The following is a 20,970-nucleotide window of genomic DNA, read 5'->3' as shown; positions in this document are numbered from 1 at the left end:
GTGCTGCCCGAAGGTGCTTGTTCCCTCATTCTTTCTCATTCTCCCTCCTTTTTGAACATTTATGTTCATACTCCTTCTGTTCTGGCAACAGGGCGGGGAGAAGCGTTGCTGGATTTAGAGTGAGACACCTCTTGATTGTCACATTGGTTGCACTCAATAGGGACACTTCGTACTTGGTGAGTCTAGCTGCTGAAAGATGTTTGGTTCTTGCTTGTTGTAGGATTTCTGTTACAGCATGTGGTACTTGTATGGTTAGTTCATGATTAAGAACAATGTCTATGCACTTATCCTTCAATACAGCAGCCGCTGCTACAGCTTTAATACATGTAGGTGATCCTTGAATGATATTTTCAAGCCTGCTGGAATAGTAAGCAAGAAGTCTTTGTCTTGTTCCGTGGATCTGTTGTTAACACTCCCAAAGCATGTCCTCTTTCCTCATGGCAATACAAGGTAAAAGGTTTAGAATAGTCTGGTTGGCCTAGGGCAGGTGAAGAGGCAATGGCCAACTTTAATTGCTGAACTGCTTGAGCCATTTCTTCATCTGTTGGATGTGGACCATCTGTTTTTGATTGCATTGTATAATGTTTGCATGTAAACTGATGCAAGAGGTATCCAGTCCCTGCAGTAGCCCACCAGGCCTAGAAATGACCTGACTTGTTTAACAGTCTTTGGTATTTTAGCTTGTAGTATTAGCTTCTTTCTGTCTTCTGTCAGGTGTTTGATGCCTTGAGAGATACAATGTCCAAGGAAGACAACTTTTTGCTTACAGAGCTGTAGTTTTTCTTTTAAAGCCTTGCAGTCTTGTTTACCATCATGTGTAAAAGCTAACAGTTCTTGAGAGTCTTTAGTGATAGGCATATCATTTGCCAAATCGGTCACCGTAAAACAGGCCCCTGATGGTGGGATCTGATTCAGCAAGGTGTATGGATTAGGCACAATGGGACAATTAATTAACAGTCTCTTGTTGACCTCTCTTAGATCATGAATTATTCGTAAAACAAAGGCGTCGACCATTCGGATCTACATTGAACAAGGATGCCGGACTGTAGATAAGCTTGTAGTTGCTTGGTGATGGCGACTCTTTGATCAGGATTCAGTGGATTTTGCTTTACGGATACTGGCACTGCTCCTGACTTTAGTTGCAGTTGGACAGGTTGTACGTTCAGCTTGCCAGTGTCTATCTTCCCCTTAGACCACAGCTTGTCCAGTACTTGGGATGTGATCCAGTCTGGGAGGATAACTTCAGCAGAATCTGTAATAGATGATTGGGAGAGAAACACATACAGCCTCTATTTGAGGTAGTAAGTCCTTGGATATATTGGATTTATATTTGATACAAAGTAGCAGTGGAGACTGTTAGTTGATAAGAGATAAACTGCCTATACCCACTAATGACACAAAACAGACTATAAAATCCACTAATGAGCACACAAGCTACACTTGTGCAGCCTAACAGAACACTTAAGCTATAGATCCATAGGAGCAACTGTGCTCACAGATACAAGAACGATTGAATAAGGTAAAACCCCAAAAATTAATGCAAAACCTAGAAAACTAATCCGGAGAGACCATACAAACTAAACACAGAACATAAAATTTCTAACGAAATATCCAAAACAGGAATGAGCCACTCTGTGGCTTGCAACAATGTTCCAGTAAAGTATCATTGTTCATATTAGGCTATGAAAGATAACATAGTCACATATGACCAATAGGAACTGTGTTTATCTTAGCACTACATTTTTAACGAAAAACTACTAAGTTCAAATACTAAGTTCTTATTAAATGCACACATGTGTTTGAGTATGTGTGCATGTACCCACATATTTTCTTACTTTAAGGAAAAATTCAAGTAGTAATACCCAATGAAAAATAAGAAATATCTGATATGCAAAAAAATACACTTAATTGTACTGAAGTTTGCTATGATTCTATAAAAGAAAGAACAGAAAATAGCAGTCAGCTCGTATCTTTAACTCTCTACTAAGGAGACAAAAAACAAATGTTACTGTCACATAATTGTTTTAAAAAAACAAATAAAACATACAACTTAAATACTGATCAGATTTCTAAAATAAAAATAAAAAAAAACAATTTTAAAGTTAGCGCATTCAATTCTAAAGAATGATTCTTTTAGCTAGCGTACTACAATAGCAGCTGTTGTCGACGTCCTATGCATTGAATATAAAAAGACATTCACTGTTACATACTGCAGCTACGTAACCTTTCGTGACCTTTGGCTGTCATGCAGTCAGTTAAATCCTTAACGTGCTTAAATGTTAAATACTGAATGTTCAAATACACTTTAGTATTAAAATTCACCAAATGCAAAGATCATAATTGCATACATATGAATTTGAAATGTACACTAAACATTACACACATGTAATGTCACAAACTTGATGATTTTAGTTCATTACTTTGAACACAAAACTGTACATTTGATTCTGCTCATTGGTAATATAGGGAAAATTTAAAATATTTATTTATTCTCCTGGCCAGGATATTTTCCAAAATTACCAACTTACAGACTTTCAAACATAAAGTTTTTTTTTTTTTTTTTCTCAGATCAGTTATTTGATCTGGGCACATATTTATTTATTCCTAGGATTTTTAAATAAAAAACAAAACTTTAATTTCTTCTTATAGTTACTTTGGTTGCCATTATTTTTATCTGGATTTTTATACTCTCTGTCTTTGTTTAAGATACTTATTTTTATTCTTAATTGCTTGCGTGTCCTTGCCTCAGATAACCCATCTTTGGGTGGACTTTAGTTATAATCTTTTAGCCTTATTACAGATCTTACTTCTGGGTCACATGGTAAAAACCTCTGACCCTACCCAATTCCCACAATTAGGACATTTTGTGCCTCCTTCTGGTATACAAAACACATAATGGACACTTCCTCTGTGGACAATACTTTTCAATTTTAAGGGCCTGCAAATCTGAAGTTGGATACAATTCCTCAGTCCCTATGCCTGACCTGGCTATACCAGTTGTATTTCTACCTGCTGCTGTACTTGTGGTTTTGGGAGTGGTGCCCCCTGCTGCAAACAAGTCTAGTTCTTCTATGCTCTGTCCCCTCCACTGCCTGGGGTTGCTCAATTACTTGTGGTGGTTGATGTACAAATGGTGCATTATCTACCTGATTATCTACTTGTGGTGGTGCATTATCTAATTCTTGTGACACTGTAAGCCATATATTAACTGTATCTATATAACCTTTTTTCTGTAGCCAATGAGCGTTCGTCACTTGAAATTGCTTCCATGCGACAGGATTTAAAGTTCCATTTGTAGGAAAAATTAGCCCTTCTTAAAATCGAACCGATCGATTTGTTACCTTCCCTTTCTGCCACAACCTCTAGGGGGGGGAGCGCTCCATTATCCTTCCACCGTTCACTCCCATTGGATTAATTACTTCCTCTGGGTGTGGCCTATATCCACGTGCGTAAAGCGGTGTGTAATGTTGTGCAGAAAGGTATACTGTGCCCTATTGGCTGAAGTTTAATATAGATGCGGCTTTCAGTTCCCTGTATTCAATCTAAGTCAAAATATCATAACCACTTATCAGGACAATAATAAAACACCACTGTCATAACCTGGACAGACACCCTGTTCTGAGTATTTTTAAATATGAACTAGTGCGTGTTGTGTCCTTAATGCAAAGTACTCATGTCTGTTTTTCTTATCTAAGCACTTTCTCCACTGCTTATAACAATTGCTGACGTGTGGGTTTGTTTGGTCACTTAACAAAGTCTGCAAAATGTTATCTTGTGTGTTTGTCAACCCAGAGTAAGTGTTTGGGCTAAAATATTGGAAATATCCACTTCTCTATTGGTACTAATTCAAGGCAGCTTGGGTAATGTTCTCCATTTAACTGTTGCAGAGCCTCTTGCAATATGACACCCCACTCTTAAAGTAAACTCTACACCGTCAATATCAATTTCTTCATTTGTTACTTTAAAAGTACTTGCTGTATTACTGCAAGCACATGTGATTCTATATATTCAAAGTTGGGGACATGACACTTTATGCTGCATTTATATTCTAAAACATATTCTACGTGATACAGCAAAAGACATAAACACAAGACATTATCATAAGAGGCTAAAAAAAAAAAGGAAAAAACTAACAAAAATGTCTTAAGACAGGTCTGTCTTCAACTATACCTTACGCTTATTGATGTTTAAATGACACATAGACAGACAATCAGGCAACACTTAACATGTACGTAAAACACACTTAGTTTCATAAGGGCTGTATCCTAATTGGTTCAAACTGACTGCCAGGGTCAGTCTTTGATGAAAGCCAGGTCCTGCCTATTACAGCTTCTATCAAAGAAAGTCCTAACAGTCTTGTGAACACTGTTACACCTCATGACTTATATTGTGTTTACCACACAAACAGACAAACAAACAAATACGCTTTAGATCTTTTCAACTGAGCGTTAACCAGAAGTAATACTCAGTGTTTATCGATCATCAGTCACGCCTCGTGAAGATGGCGTCCAGTCATCCAACATAAAACATACAGTTACTGACACACAGTAGACACACATAGTTACAATGACAATACAAACACAGTACAAAAATATTACAGCTATACTTAATGTTGTGTGATATCGAAGTACTTCTGGTTCTATAATAATGAAGTCTACAAGGAAGAACTGAAATGTACATTTACACTCTGCTTACTACATAGGTAACTAACAGATCTGAGCGAGCAAAGCAGTCTTATAATTAAAAACAGATTATACTCACTCAGATATGTAACGTAGCTTCAGCAGAGAACAATACACAGTTCTATTCCTTCAAATTTTCAATCCCGAACGAGATCCCCAAATGATGGCTTGTATTTTGAGCCCCGGAGAGTTGAAGTACTTTAGACATCACACCACACAGTTACGCTGACCGTCAGACAGATGATGGTGAAGGAGATGTGTTTTTAATATCAGCTGTTGCCTTTTTATACATAGTCACCATTTCTTTACTCCCATAAAGGAGTGTTCATTACAAAAAAACATGCATATTCATATACAACACACCCCTTAAGGTGGGGTTAACAATTAAAACTTTGGTTCGACTTGAGTAACGTAAGAAAACGTAAGATAAATGGTATCTCTTATATCCATTAAAGGAGCGAAGTTCTATAGACTGGGAGTTGCTTCTATATTATGCTGACTCTTGCAGTAAGTCTAAGTAGAACATACGTCTTTTGTTTAAACATATGAGGTCTCACATTCCTGTACTATCTTGGTTTACATTAAAGGGGCCCATTTTCAGTAATGTCTAGTTTTTCTAATGGAAACTGGACTTAGAGAGATAGGTACATTTATATTTAACTGTTTCAGCAGTCTGAGAGAGAGATACAATACGTTTCAGCAATACTTAATACTGGCTAGCAAGTCTAATATGATATAAGAAATATAATGTTAAGTACTATAACTCTATCACCGGTCATAATTGGGGTCATCCCGGGGTGGGCACTGTGCATTATCCCTATAATGGAGAAACCTAAGGATCGCTTCAAAGCGGGTCCTTGACATATGTGTCAATAAGCCCGGGTCACTGTCAGAAAACCGCTTGTCCAATGGAGAAAACAGTCCAGATCCGGAGCTGGAGATGCCGTCCACAGGGGTGCTGAAGTGACTGGAGTCTAACGGGGTAGGTGAATGAAGTGTGGCAAGACACGCCAAACTAGTTTCGGATCACAGCGGATCCTTCATCAGTAGCGTGTCTTTGCCTTGCCACAGCGGGGTATAAATACCGTCTGATGTTTGAATTTCCTGCGCATCCTGCTTCCGTTTTGGCCGGAAGTAAGATGTCTGTGCGTTCCACGCGTCATAGAGCGTGCGTTCCACAGCGATAAAGTCTTCCGTTTTCATCAAAAACAAATGTCTGTGCGTTCCACGCTGCATAGCGCGTGCGTTCCAAATCACGTATGCACTCCAAAACGAATGGCTTGCATAGGTGGACCAATTATATCTGTGTTTGTCACACTGGTGTACTGTGACTATATTCAATATATACAGACAAAAACCACAAGGTAACTAATAAGTGTTAGGACTCCATAATTTCATACATTTATATAACATATAAACAAATATGGGTATAACAACCTTATGGAGGGACGGTCATTAAATTATAGATAATCAGGATAAAAAATCAAGATAAAAAAATCAAGATAAAAAATGCTTTAGTTCGAAATCACTGTTTAAACCCTTGGGAACAAGGGTATTCAAACGGTGTATCCACCTCATTTCTCTCTGGGCTAGGCGTTTATCCAAATCTCTTGTACGCCATTTCGGTGTAATTAATTGGATACCCCAAAAGTTGGTGATAAAGCATTCCTTTGAATTGTGACAGTCTTTAAAATGATTAGAAAAAGTATGGGTCACTAAACCTTTACGGATGTTGTAGATATGTTCCGCAAGGCGAGTTTTTAATGGTCGGCTGGTTCTCTCCACATAAAACAATGAGCAAGAACATTCCAATAAATATACTACATACTTTGACTGACATGTTATAAATTCATTTATTTAAAAAATCTTTCCATTAACTTTAAAATCAGGTATTTTTTTAATAGTTCCTTTCACTGTTTTGCACATAAGGCAATCACCGCATCTATGAAACCCTTTTGTGCGTATACTATGTCAGGGTGCCTCTTCCAGGGTACTTTTAACTAGATGATTCCTTAGTGATGCAGACTTTCTGTAAATAAAAACAGGTTTATTTGGTACCAAGTCGCCTAGAATTGGATCTTGTTTAATTAGGTGCCAATTATTTTTAAAAACATGTTCAATTTTAAAATGTAGATTATTAAATTGTGATATAAAAGCCCATTTGTATTTAGTATCATTCTCAGTTTTTGGCGTTTTGATTTTTAGGAGTTCAACTCTCTCTACTTGTCCAATTTTGTTTTTAGCGGCTTCAAGGGTTTCTTTGGCATACCCTTTAGCTGATAATCTATCAGCGATCTCATCTATCTGTTGATTACAAATCTCTGGATTGGAGCAGTTCCTTTTTGCTCTAGTAAATTGTCCAAAAGGTATTCCTTTTAACCAGTTTGAATAATGTTGACTATTGATGTCTATATATCCATTTGAATCAGTTGGCTTCCGGAATATTTTAGTGTTAATTGTTTCATCTTGGACATAAATAGTGAGATCTAAAAACGAGATTTCTTGTGTGCTAAAATTAAAAACCAAATTTATAGAAAGATCATTTTTGTTAAGATTATCACAAAATTTTAAAAGACTATCATGACCGTCCCTCCAAATAAATAACACATCGTCAATAAAACGTTTCCACTGTACCAGACCCGCCCCCAGCTCTCCGTCATGCCATACCTGGGAATGTTCCCAGAAGGACATAAACAGATTAGCATAACTGGGGGCGAATCTGGTACCCATGGCAGTTTCCACACACTGCAGATAAAAACAACCATTATAATAAAAATAATTGTTTGACAAAATAAAATCAATGCTTTTCAAGATAAAATCCTTCAAATCATGTTCTAAAAGTGATTGATTTAAAAAGAAGGAGACCGCACGGAGACCAATATCTTTCTGTATAATCGTATAAAGTGTGCTGACATCCGCGCTGCATAGAATGTCTCCTTCTTGCCAACGATATTGGTTCAAATTTCTTAAAACATCTCTGGTGTCTTTTAAGTAAGCGTTCGTTTTCAATACAAGGGGTTGGAGATAAAAATCTACAAACGCAGACAAGTTGCTAGTAAGGCTGTTACATCCGGAGATGATAGGTCTTCCCGGAGGATTTGTCGCATCCTTATGCACCTTCGGGAGGACGTAAATAGAAGGGATGGATGGTTCTTTAATGTTAAGGAATTCAAATTCTTTTTTACTGATGACACCTTTTGCTAAACCATCAGAGGTTAATTCCACTAGGGCTTTAGTTATGTGTAGTGTGGGATCACTTTTAAGTTTTTTGTAGGTGTCACCAGTGGAGAGTTGTTTTTCAATCTCCTTCATATATGAATCTTTTTTCATAACCACAACACCACCTCCCTTATCGGCAGGTTTTATGATAATAGATTTATCATCTTTCAAAGTTTGCAATGTTTCATATTCTTTTTTGTTTAAATTACATTTTCTTCCAAACTTGGTGGATTTCTCATTATTAACCAAAATTTTGTTAATTTCATCACAAACAACCTGATTAAAACAATCTAAAAAACTTCCTCTGCAGTGTGTGGGATAAAACGTAGATGGTGGTTTAAAAGGTGTGGATGTGACAGTGGTTGCAGTTTCCTCCCCCACATTTTTTTATTAAAAAAAAACGTTTTATCGTGAGTTTTCGGATACATTTTTGAATATCAAGGAAGAGATCGAAGCTATTTGGCTTACATGTCGGGGCAAATTTAAGCCCTTTTTGTAATATACTAATCTCAGTTTCTGTCAAATCACGATCTGTTAAGTTAAAAACTTTTCCAGTACTTTTAGTCGTTTCATTTACAGTTGGGGGCACTTTCTTTTTCTTTTTTACCGTATTTCTTTTTATGCCCGCCCTTTTACCTCGTTTTGTAGGTTTTTTAGTTTTAGGGGGAACGTCTGCACTAACTATCTTCTCCAATAATTTGTGCGATCCCGATCTAAAAAATGTGGTGTACCCCTCTCTCTTTGTGCTGGTTGGGAGTCTAATGGGGCATAGCGATTAGTGAGGTTAATGTCATAGTCCTTGTTGTTCCTATAACGTTGACGGTATGGGTATCTGGGTGTTTCCCATTTTTCAAAATGTAATGAATTGTCATAACGATTAGATTTATTTTCATATCGTCTATAAGGTCGTCTCTGCGTTTTTACCATATTTTCATTATAGACAGGTATTTGCATCCTTTCTTCTAAATTAGTATTAAACTTCTTTTTGTGATAATCTTAACAAAAATGATCTTTCTATAAATTTGGTTTTTAATTTTAGCACACAAGAAATCTCGTTTTTAGATCTCACTATTTATGTCCAAGATGAAACAATTAACACTAAAATATTCCGGAAGCCAACTGATTCAAATGGATATATAGACATCAATAGCCAACATCATTCAAACTGGTTAAAAGGAATACCTTTTGGACAATTTACTAGAGCAAAAAGGAACTGCTCCAATCCAGAGATTTGTAATCAACAGATAGATGAGATCGCTGATAGATTATCAGCTAAAGGGTATGCCAAAGAAACCCTTGAAGCCGCTAAAAACAAAATTGGACAAGTAGAGAGAGTTGAACTCCTAAAAATCAAAACGCCAAAAACTGAGAATGATACTAAATACAAATGGGCTTTTATATCACAATTTAATAATCTACATTTTAAAATTGAACGTGTTTTTAAAAATAATTGGCACCTAATTAAACAAGATCCAATTCTAGGCGACTTGGTACCAAATAAACCTGTTTTTATTTACAGAAAGTCTGCCTCATTAAGGAATCATCTAGTTAAAAGTACCCTGGAAGAGGCACCCCGACATAGTATACGCACAAAAGGGTTTCATAGATGCGGTGATTGCCTTATGTGCAAAACAGTGAAAGGAACTATTAAAATAAAAAAATACCTGATTTTAAAGTTAATGGAAAGATTTTTAAAATAAATGAATTTATAACATGTCAGTCAAAGTATGTAGTATATTTATTGGAATGTTCTTGCTCATTGTTTTATGTGGGGAGAACCAGCCGACCATTAAAAACTCGCCTTGCGGAACATATCTACAACATCCGTAAAGGTTTAGTGACCCATACTTTTTCTAATCATTTTAAAGACTGTCACAATTCAAAGGAATGCTTTATCACCAACTTTTGGGGTATCCAATTAATTACACCGAAATGGCGTACAAGAGATTTGGATAAACGCCTAGCCCAGAGTGAAATGAGGTGGATACACCGTTTGAATACCCTTGTTTCCAAGGGTTTAAACGGTGATTTCGAACTAAAGCATTTTTTATCTTGATTTTTTATCTTGATTTTTTTATCCTGATTATCTATAATTTAATGACCGTCCCTCCATAAGGTTGTTATACCCATATTTGTTTATATGTTATATGAATGTATGAAATTATGGAGTCCTAACACTTATTAGTCACCTTGTGGTTTTTGTCTGTATATATTGAATATAGTCACAGTACACCAGTGTGACAAACACAGATATAATTGGTCCACCTATGCAAGCCATTCGTTTTGGAGTGCATACGTGATTTGGAACGCACGCGCTATGCAGCACAGCCATTTGTTTTTGATGAAAACGGAAGACTTTTTCGCTGTGGAACGCACGCTCTATGACACGTGGAACGCACAGACATCTTACTTCCGGCCAAAACGGAAGCAGGATGCGCAGGAAATTCAAACATCAGACGGTATTTATACCCCGCTGTGGCAAGGCAAAGACACGCTACTGATGAAGGATCCGCTGTGATCCGAAACTAGTTTGGCGTGTCTTGCCACACTTCATTCACCTACCCCGTTGGACTCCAGTCACTTCAGCACCCCTGTGGACGGCATCTCCAGCTCCGGATCTGGACTGTTTTCTCCATTGGACAAGCGGTTTTCTGACAGTGTCCCGGGCTTATTGTTTTATGTGCTTTTAACCCCCAGCTCAATTGTAAGTGTACATCTTTATTAAATAGTGTCTTGCTTAAACGTTATGCACTATTAGTGTACCTTCTTTTCTTACATGTCTGGAGGAGTATAGCAACAAGCATTTCTATTGGAACTTTGACCTAGTGGGTCGTGAAGAAACCTCTCAGCATTTACTCTATTTGGGAGTTTGCCTCTGTATGGTGACTATAAGGAGAACCTTTTCTAGCGCAGTGTGACATTCTTTATTCCACACATGTTTTTTCTACTTGATTGAGGTGGTATTAGAATAACACCTCTAGATTGTTTCACCTGCTGCTGTAAAAGTTATTTTTGCGCACCTATTGCACTCAGTCACTTTATTGTTCACGGGTCCTTGACATAGCCACACGGAACATTGGTGTATTGTATAAGATGTCTGTGCTCCAGTAGGACCTAATCGTGGGCTTCTTCACTAGCCCCATGCACAGTACAAGGCCCCAAAATATAACCATTTCATTTTTATGTACAGGGGTCCACTTGCGGGGCTGGGTATAATTAGAGGTGGGGTTTTGCTCAATAAATTGTTGGGCATAAACATTAGTCTGGGTGACCATTAGATCAACTAAATCATCACTAAATTTTTTTTTTAAAAAGTCCAGCTCTCTGAACCCTGCTGAATTGAATTGTATTCCTGGATTCCCTGTGAACTCAGGGACCTGGGGTACGTAGTTTTCAGGGGTTGTCCATGTGGGGTCAGAGGACTCGACTACTGCAGTGGGAGTCCTGCGTTGCCTCCTCGGGGGTTCATCAGAGTCACTAGATGATGAAGAGGATGACAAACGGAAATTTGTCTCATCCTCGCTAGCAGACTCAGTTTCAGAGGCCAGAAACGCGTATGCCTCCTCGACAGTATATGTTCGTTGGGCCATAGTTTTATTGGTGTATGTATTTATGAGGTGCTTCAACACGTGTGGGGTTTTGTAGCACTGACAATGTGCAAATGCACTGCAAAAATTATGGTGTGCGAATGCACTGAAAAATTATGGGGTACAAATGCACTGAAAAATTATGGTGTACAAGTAACGCACAGAAAAAATTATGGGGTACAAATGCACCGAAAAATTATGGGGTACGAGTAACGCACAGAAAAAATTATGGGGTACAAATGCACCGAAAAATTATGGGGTACGAATAACGCACAGAAAAAATTATGGGGTACAAATGCACCGAAAAATTATGGGGTACGAGTAACGCACAGAAAAAATTATGGGGTACAAATGCACCGAAAAATTATGGGGTACGAATAACGCACAGAAAAAATTATGGGGTACAAATGCACCGAAAAATCATGGGGTACGAGTAACGCACAGAAAAAATTATGGGGTACAAATGCACCGAAAAATTATGGGGTACGAGTAACGCACAGAAAAAATTATGGGGTACAAATGCACCGAAAAATTATGGGGTACGAATAACGCACAGAAAAATTATGGTGTACGGATAAGGTACAGAAAAATTATACGGATCACAACACACAAAATTAGGTGGTGACTACAGGGAGGGTGATCACAGCACAGATGACCACAGGGAGGGTGATCCCAGCACAGATGACCACAGGGAGGGTGATATAGGCAGGGGTGACCACAGGGAGGGTGATCCCAGCACAGATGACCACAGGGAGGGTGATATAGGCAGGGGTGACCACAGGGAGGGTGATCCCAGCACAGATGACCACAGGGAGGGTGATCACAGCACAGATGACCACAGGGAGGGTGATCCTAGCACAGATGACCACAGGGAGGGTGATATAGGCAGGGGTATTGTGGTGATCAGCGCAATTTTACACAGCCTAAACAGCCTAAACTCTAACACAGCTCTGACACAGCTCTGACATAGCTTCTCCTTCAGAGGCTCTAACACGAGTGAGCCCGGGAAGAGAAGCAAAACATCCCTTTTTCAATAGAAAGGCTGTGATTGGTTAGTCAGGACTGACTGACCAATCACAGCGATCGGCGGGGCGGGACCACTCTGATTGGTCCGCCGGCGCACTGACACGATCGGCTGCTGTCGATGACAGCAGCCATCTTTACTATGTCACTTTGTCACTTGACAAGGCGACATGACACGGCGGGGACGTACCGGTACGGCAAGGTGCGCGAACTACCCCGCTGCCGTGACGTACCGGTACGTCCGCGGGCGGGAAGGGGTTAAGGAGATTGTATCCTCTTAATTATTGTTCTGAACACAGCTGCGCCTCTTGGTAGTGTTTGCAAGCTCAGGCTGCATACACCATCTACATAATTTGGTCTCCGATTGAGGTACACAACCTCGAAACAAGGGGCGGCAACTGTGCGCAGTTTAAAAGAAAAAAAACATCCTCCAGCCTATTATTACTATTCTAGGTAAAAATATATAAAAAACTCTCTCCATTCATAAGACCAGCGCTCCTTAGTGACCGAAGGGCGACAAAAGTCTAGTCCACATGGCAACAAGCATGGAACCCTTGGCAATGAACATGTAGGTAAGCAGCACTTATATAGCATCATTTTTAATAGGCATTATGGTGTTTGGCATAATACGGAAAGTACATTATGGTGTGTGGCTTAACACATAATGGGCATAATGGTGTAAATGTTTAATGCTCGCCTTTGCCGCACAAAGCCCCTGTTTATGAAGCATATTGTGCATTATTGCTCAATCTGTTTGGTATAGTGTATTTTGGCTCAATCTATGTAGCATAATGTGAATTTTGCCTTAATCTGTGTGGCATAATGTGAATTTTGACTCAATCTGTGTGGCATAATGTGAATTTTGCCTCAATCTGTGTGGCATAATATGAATTTTGCCTCAATCTGTGTGGCATAATGTGAATTTTGACTCAATCTGTGTGGCATAGTGCAAATTTTGGCTCATTCCGTGTGAATTTTGGCTCATTCCATGTGGCATAATGTGTAAGAGCAATAACACCAAGCGCTTGTATTTGACAATTACAGTAGATCTAAAGGAGAGGGTTTAAGGTTAAAGTGAGGAGGAATAGATTAGGAATAAAGACAAATGAGAAAGGTAAAGAATAAAAATAATAATAAAGATAAAAAATTATAAAATAAAAATAATAATAAAAAAATATGTACCGTATATACTCGAGTATAAGTCGACCCGATTATAAGCTGAGGTATATACTTGAGTATAAGTCAACCCGATTATAAGCTGAGGCACCTAATTTTACAACAAAAAAAAAAGGGAAAAAACTTATTGACTCAAGTGGGAACCTCACTCGAGTATAAGCCGAGGGGGGCTTTTTCAGCATAAAAAATGTTCTGAAAAAGTAGGCTTATACTCGAGTATATATGGTATGTTATTCACCTTTACTTTTATCTTTATTTTTTATTATTATTTTTATCTTTATCTTTATTTATTTTTTATATTTTTATATTTTTTTATTTGATCATTTTCTTTATCTTTATTATTATTTTTATTCTTTACCTTTCTCATGTTTTTTTATTCCTAATCTATTCCTCTTCGCTTTAACCTTAAACCCTCTCCTTCCTATCTACTGTAATTGTCAAATACAAGCGCTTGGTGTTATTGCTTATAGCAAAACCTTCCAAATTACTAACACTTTCACGGAGCAGCTCACACAAGCGCAAATTCATTTTCTGGGACAACCTCCCATCAATCCCTCCATATTGTGTAAGAGGCAAGTACAGTATAAGGGTGTTACTACTGTGTTGCATTATTTGTATGAGGGGTATATGGTGTGGTAAAATGTTGTCTACTAAATTTTGGCTTTCAGTCTTTTTTTTATGACTGGAGTGCCGCCTCACCCCGCAAGTATCTTAGGGCATCGGCGTCCTGCGGGTGCACCTTTGGAGGGCACCCGCCAATATATCTCCCTGCATGTTTCCTATGCCAGCCCCCTGCCTTTTTCTGGCATATATAATCAATTGAAAGTATTTACACAAATAGAGACACACCCATGAGCAGACCACCCAACCAGAACACTGGTCACGCCCCCCACATTATTAGGTGCTGGCCACAACCCCTATTATTGCACATAATAGGCCCTTGATCATTTTCAGCTCCAGGCCCATTTAGACCATAATCTGGCTCTGGCCATTACTCACATACGTACCTTAGTTGACATTTTAACAATGATGAAACACTTTACAACAAAGCACCTGCACCTTACACCACTTAGGCACAGTATAATCCATTATTATGTTAAGGATTCCAAATACTAGTCTGTGTGCCAAACCACTTTCCCATTATACAAAATGCATGAAACCTCCATTGAGCAAAGTGTTTGTTGTTGGTGCTATGTATTAATGTGCAAACACTACAATCAGACATTACTAAGTAATATAGCTACACACTCCACAAACCATACCGTCATTAGTCATTGATAGGAGCAAACACATCTGCACAATGGCGAGCATTGCTTCTATAGGTTAGGCTGCAATTATTTGCACGCGCCCCATGAAGCATCGCACCATAGTTATGTGTGAAGTGTAAAGTATGGAATGTGGACATGGGATCATGCTGAGTTGGTGTATTTACATCAGCATGTTTAATAAACCAGTCAACCAACACATACATGTATTGGGTACTTGTGTAGTATCACGTCTCCCATGATGGGCATCGTATAGTAAAAAATCGCATCGCATTGCATGCGATTTTGATCACAAATGCATCCAAATGCATTTAAATTAGTAGCAAACATGTTAAATGCACCCCAAATGTCATTTTTTTAACTGTACCACCCCCACTATCAACGCCAACCCGAAGCGTGGCGAGCGCAGAGAGCCCGCGAGGGGCGGCGGTACGCATCCTACTACCTTTTCAAACCCCCACTATCCACATCGGCGTGGAGTTGAGAATAGAAAGTGTGGCGAGCGCAGGTATACGCGTCCAGGTATACGCGTCCCCTCGCGTGCTTCACAGGTGTCCGCGTCCCCTCGCGGGGATCGCTGCGCTCGCCACGCTTCGGGCTTGGTGGCTCACTGCGCTCGCCACACTTTCTATTCTCAACTCCATGCCGACGTGGATAGTGGGGGTATGAAAAGGTCGTAGGACGCGTACCGCTGCCCCTCGTGGGCTCGCTGCGCTCGCCACTCTTGATAGTGTGGGTGGTACAGTGTGAAAAATGGCATTTGGGGTGCATTTAACATGTTTCCTACTAATTTAACTGCATTTGTGATCAAAATCGCATGCGATCGCATGCGATGCGATTGCATGCGATGTGATCGCATGCGATTTTTTCAAAAATGCATCAAAAACGGGAAAAATCGCATCGCATGCCATCTCATGCCACAACATATGGCATGCGATGGGAGCCGTGATACTACGCAAGTACCGTATTATTATGTGTACAGATGGGGCTTGGCCTATCTTTGCAGGGCACGCATTTCTAACGCCAGCCCCGCCAGGAGGAGCGCGCTCAAGACGATTGCGCGCCCTCTGGCAACGGAGCCTGCCTCCGGTCCCCGCCGCCTCCCGAGAGACTGGGACTCTCGAAGGACTGGGACGCGTGTGCGTGTGAGACACACGCGTGTCCCAGTTCAGTGTAGCCCCTGCCGCCGGCGCTCGCCAGCGGGGAGGGTCTGGCGAGCCCCGGCCAAGGATGGCAGGTGCTACATCTGTACATTAACAACCTGTTTGCATATGTTGTTTGTGATGATCATGTGGAACTGACCCCTGTAATGCAGCACACATCACCTGTACTGCAGAACACATCACCTGTAATGCAGAACATGCCCCCTGTAATGCAGCACACATTACCTGTAATGCAGAATATGCCCCCCTGTAATGCAGCACACATCACCTGTAATGCAGAATATGCCCCCTGTAATGCAGCACACATCACCTGTAATGCAGCCCACATCACCTATAATGCAGAACACGCCCCCTGTAATGCAGCACAAATCACCTGTAATGCAGCACACATCGCCTGTAATGCAGAACATGCCCCCTGTAATGCAGCACACATCACCTATAATGCAGCACACTTCACATGTAATGCAGCAGACATCACCTGTAATGCCGCACACATCACCTGTAATGCCGCACACATCAGCTGTAATGCAGCACACATCACCTGTAATGCCGGGGGCATGTGAGTATTGTGTACACAGAAACTGTAAATACACAGACGTGTGCCACCAAGAGGCAGGGGGCTAAGCTCTGTGCCCCAACAGAATTGCCGCCTGACAGGCATTGATGGCGGACAATGATCTGATCTCCACCATGACAAAGCCATCAACCACTACTGGCGCAGCAGTTGTGGCAATGGCTACTCCCATTACTCTTCCGTGATCTCTGTCACTCCATTATTGCCCCCTCTAGTTAACTGGCTAGAATTGTTACCAAACCCCCCAACATGGAAACATGGCGGAGCGAGTATTTCTCCATCGCAGACTGGGTGGGGGCTGCGCAGGGTTAATAGGCCCCTCTGAGCTAGTCCAGCAGGAGAGAATTACAGATGAGGCTGAATGAGATCTCCTCCTAACTGAGCCCCATTAATCAAAGCAGCTCTTAGGTTACATGCTGATGTGTCTGCATTCTGGGATTTTCAGAACTAAGAGCCAGTTAAATATTTATCACTGACAGAGCTATTAAGGACCGGTCCTCTCATCTGTTTTGTCCTCGGTCCTCTCCGTCTCTCCGGGGAGGTCTGGAAATAAGAGAAGATCCTCCATATAACTGATATATTAAAACTCTTCTCTTTCATGACTGCTGCGGGGTCATAAGTCTCTTGTATGGATTTACTAAGCTTTCCTAGAGACCCGGCACTTAGTGTAGGGCGACATTTATAGAGGTGATTTATTTAGTGTGACCCCGGGACAAGTGTTCATATCCTGGCTTCAGGGCAACAACATTTATTGCACCATCGTTATCATATAGGCATAAGTACAGACAGAAGCAAGCGATCAGCTTTCCCAGGTATTGTAGAACCGGTGCAGCCAGTATCTGGTGAGACGGATGTGGCCTGTTCTTCTGTAAGCCGCACTGGCCATACACTAGTCAGAGTTGGGCCCTTTTCACACAATTTCCAACGGTTTGGCCCGAGAACTTGGGTGAAAAGTGTCATTATATGTGTTCTATTAATTCCAATCCGGTGTGCGGCGCTGTGCTCATCGGAGCCGGAGATCGAAGTGCTGCACTAAGGATTTGTCAGACGCATCTTATGATTCCGACTGGTTTGCTCTGCTGCAATTTCACAGTATGAGCGATTATCGGACAACTGGTCATACAAAGAGAGCCAGTGAAGGCTAGCCGTAGCTGGTGGCTCGCAGGATGATTGACACCCCAAGGCCGTTTGGGGGCGGTAACCATGCATTTCATGGGAGTGGCCTCAGAAAGCGCAGGTGTTCCCCGGCTGTTGGGAGGATGGGCCGCTGATTACATCCTTTGCAGAGACGAGTAAGAATAGACAGAGGGGAAATCCATCCGATAGTGAGTGATACCAAATGGGTTTCCCCTCATATACACAGCTGCAAAGACATGCACATGGGCGGGATTTCACTTGGGCGGGGCGACCCAGCGAGCAGGTCTGAATCGGGCCAATGGGGTATCATATGCGATCTTGTCACCGAGGAAGGTGCTCAGTCATTCAAGGGGGGTCACATACGACTTTTCCCCTCGGAGAAGTCACAGCAGTGCCCCCCCCCCCCGTATGTAGAGAACTGGGGAACTGGAAGACACCAACAGATGCAGTCTGTGCTATAATGTGCATCATGGGTCATTTACGTTGTGTAATTACATATAGGTCGTGTATATAGTTTTGGAATAATGTCAAGAATATGCCTGTCCAGGGTTGCTGGGTCACTGAGACCGTAACAGGGGCAGGTTGCACCTCTTCCAGCATTAGAACTGTCATGTATATATGGGCAGCACGGATGGTGTTGTGGTTAGTATTGCTGCATCTCTGTGTGGGGTTTGTTTATGCGTTCCAAAGACCCGGAAGTACGGGTGTCGGCATCCGGGAGTAGCGTGGTCTGTAATATAGCCGCCGAACTGGATACACCTGTGATAATGGTATCATGGAACCGGTATAAAAACCGGGTAAGACCAGGTAGCCTTCACACCTTGAAAAAGGGCAAATTTTTAGCCCGAAACGCGTTGGTTGAAGGAGAGGGGGACACCTAGGAGGCTTGTGGATTGGTGCTGAGCCTCATCTTCAGCTATTGGGGGATCCTTCCATCCGGATAGGGAGGTAACCCAGCCACCACTCGCCCCTGGCAGTCTCTGCTCATTTTTAGCACTGTTTTTATGGAAATCTTTTATGGATGTTTTTCACTGTTGGAATAAATTGTGTTTATATTGTACAAGCATTTGGAGTGAGCGAGTCACCTGTGTCCTGTGAGGAGAAGGAACAGAATTAAAGAAACCTTTCTGTGCCCATAGGGAACTTGGCCCTGGTGAGTGTCATTTTCAATGGTCACCTATTTGATGTCGTATGAATGGTGTTATTCTACCTGCACGCAGAAATAGAGAAGAGTAAAGGACCTGCTACGTGCATATAGGGCGTATTTGATGTCGTATGAATGAAGAGTAAAGGACCTGCTACGTGCATATAGGGCGCCTATTTCAGGTCAGTTCAGAGTGTTTAAAAGGAACGACCAGACGGAAGAGTTAAATACGCAGAGGAGTCAAGTATACAGCATATTTTGGGACTAATTACACCATCTGTAGGAGGGGGATTACACCGCCCTAGGATCACCATTTCTTATTGCAATTGGTCTAGGATTTTGGGAGTCTTAGGGTGATATTGGGCAGACGCAGTCACTCATTGTTTTCTCATTGCTTTCGATATACTCCCCATGTTTGTGTGGGTTTCCTCCATGTGCTCCGTTTACCTATTCCAAACATAGAAAAATAGAAACATAGAATGTGACGGCAGATAAGAACCATTTGGCCCATCTAGTCTGCCCCTTTTTTTACCCTTCAGGTAATCTCAGCCCTTTTTAATCCTTATTTCTTTGTAAGGATATCAATATGCCTATCCCAAGCATGTTTATATTGTTCTACTGTCTTAGCCTCTACCACCTCTGATGGGAGGCTATTCCACTTATCCACTACCCTTTCTGTGAAGTAATTATTCCTCACATTTCCCCTGAACCTACCTCCCTCCCTTCAGTGCATGTCCTCGTGTTTTATTACTTCTTTTCCTTTGAAGAAAATTTCCATCCTGTACTATGTTAAAACCCCTGATATATGTGACAGTCTCTTTCATGTCCCCCCTTTCCCTTCTCTGCTCTAAAGTATACATATTAAGATCTTTTAGTCTTTCCTGGTACGTTTTGTGATGTAGGCCATGCACCATTTAAGTTGCTCTTCTTTGTACAGTCTCTAATGTATTTATATCCTTCTGGAGATATGGCCTCCAGAACTGAACACAATACTCTAGGTGAGGTCGTACCAATGACCTATACAGTGGCATTATTACTTCTTTCTACTGCTGATACCTCTCCCTATGCAACCAAGCATCTGACTTGCCTTCTTCATTGCTTTGTTACATTGCCTCCCTGCCTGTATGTCCCCTGAAATAGTGACATGGTGCAGATGTACTAAGCTTCGCAGAGCCAATGCCATTTTCCCGGCTGTGTGTGCACTATACACAGTAAGTGATATACTGCGCAGCGTTACCGCACTCCTCGTACACAATTAGTGCAGTGTCAGGCGCTGGGACACTGAGATTCACGCGGGGACCCAGAGGTCTCCGGCAGGAATGCAGCTCTGATCTATTCATTCCTGGGATCTGTCACCCGGGGTACATTCCTCAGCCCCTCTATGGGGTCACATGTCTCTAATCTCCTTACAGACTCATTTCAATTCAGATGGCCTATGAAAGAATTCATCAATCATTTCCAGAGAGGGGATTACAGGGGAGCAGAGCATTGTGCCTCCTAATAGCAGTCTGCAGTGGAGTCAGAGCGCGGCTGGGAGAGCTCCAGACTGGGACGCACTGCTCCTGTCCTCATCTGTAAGTACAGCTTTCCAGCAGGGCTACTGGGGTGGGGGATATGGGACCGAGTAGCTCTCCTTGTGGAACTGCTAGCCTTAGTATGCTCTGGCAGACACTCAGAAGCAGATTTGGGCAACCTATTGCAACCTATTGCTCTAGAACGTTGTGAAACTACAAGTCCCAGCATTCTCAGACAGCCTCTGGGGAAAGTCATCTGGGAAGCAGTTACTTTGTGTAACTCTGTATTAGGGGATATACACAAGTTGTGTAGTCACCGCTCACCGCAGGGTCCCACGCGTCTGCGCAGTAACAGGCTTCACCTATGGTAGGTCCCCTGCACAACTCTCCGATGCACACATACTGTATTGTTCTATTATCATTATTACATTTTATTTATAAGGTACTAGGTAACAATTAGCAGCACAATGCAGTCCAACTGAGGTG

At 41.3% G+C, this 20,970-nt stretch overlaps 1 protein-coding gene across 4 annotated transcripts in view; it reads left to right on the top strand.

Moving 5' to 3' along the window:
- CNTFR (ciliary neurotrophic factor receptor) overlaps nucleotides 1-20,970 on the top strand; it is a 532,905-nt gene that overhangs the window by 152,848 nt on the left and 359,087 nt on the right. The window lies entirely within an intron of this gene.

This window comes from Crinia signifera, chromosome 1 (assembly GCF_055691185.1).
Source record: "Crinia signifera chromosome 1, ASM5569118v1, whole genome shotgun sequence".
In the NCBI taxonomy this organism is placed as follows: domain Eukaryota; kingdom Metazoa; phylum Chordata; class Amphibia; order Anura; family Myobatrachidae; genus Crinia; species Crinia signifera.
The sequence above is the reverse complement of the archived record's forward strand: the minus strand, read 5'-3'. Positions and strand labels throughout refer to the sequence as shown.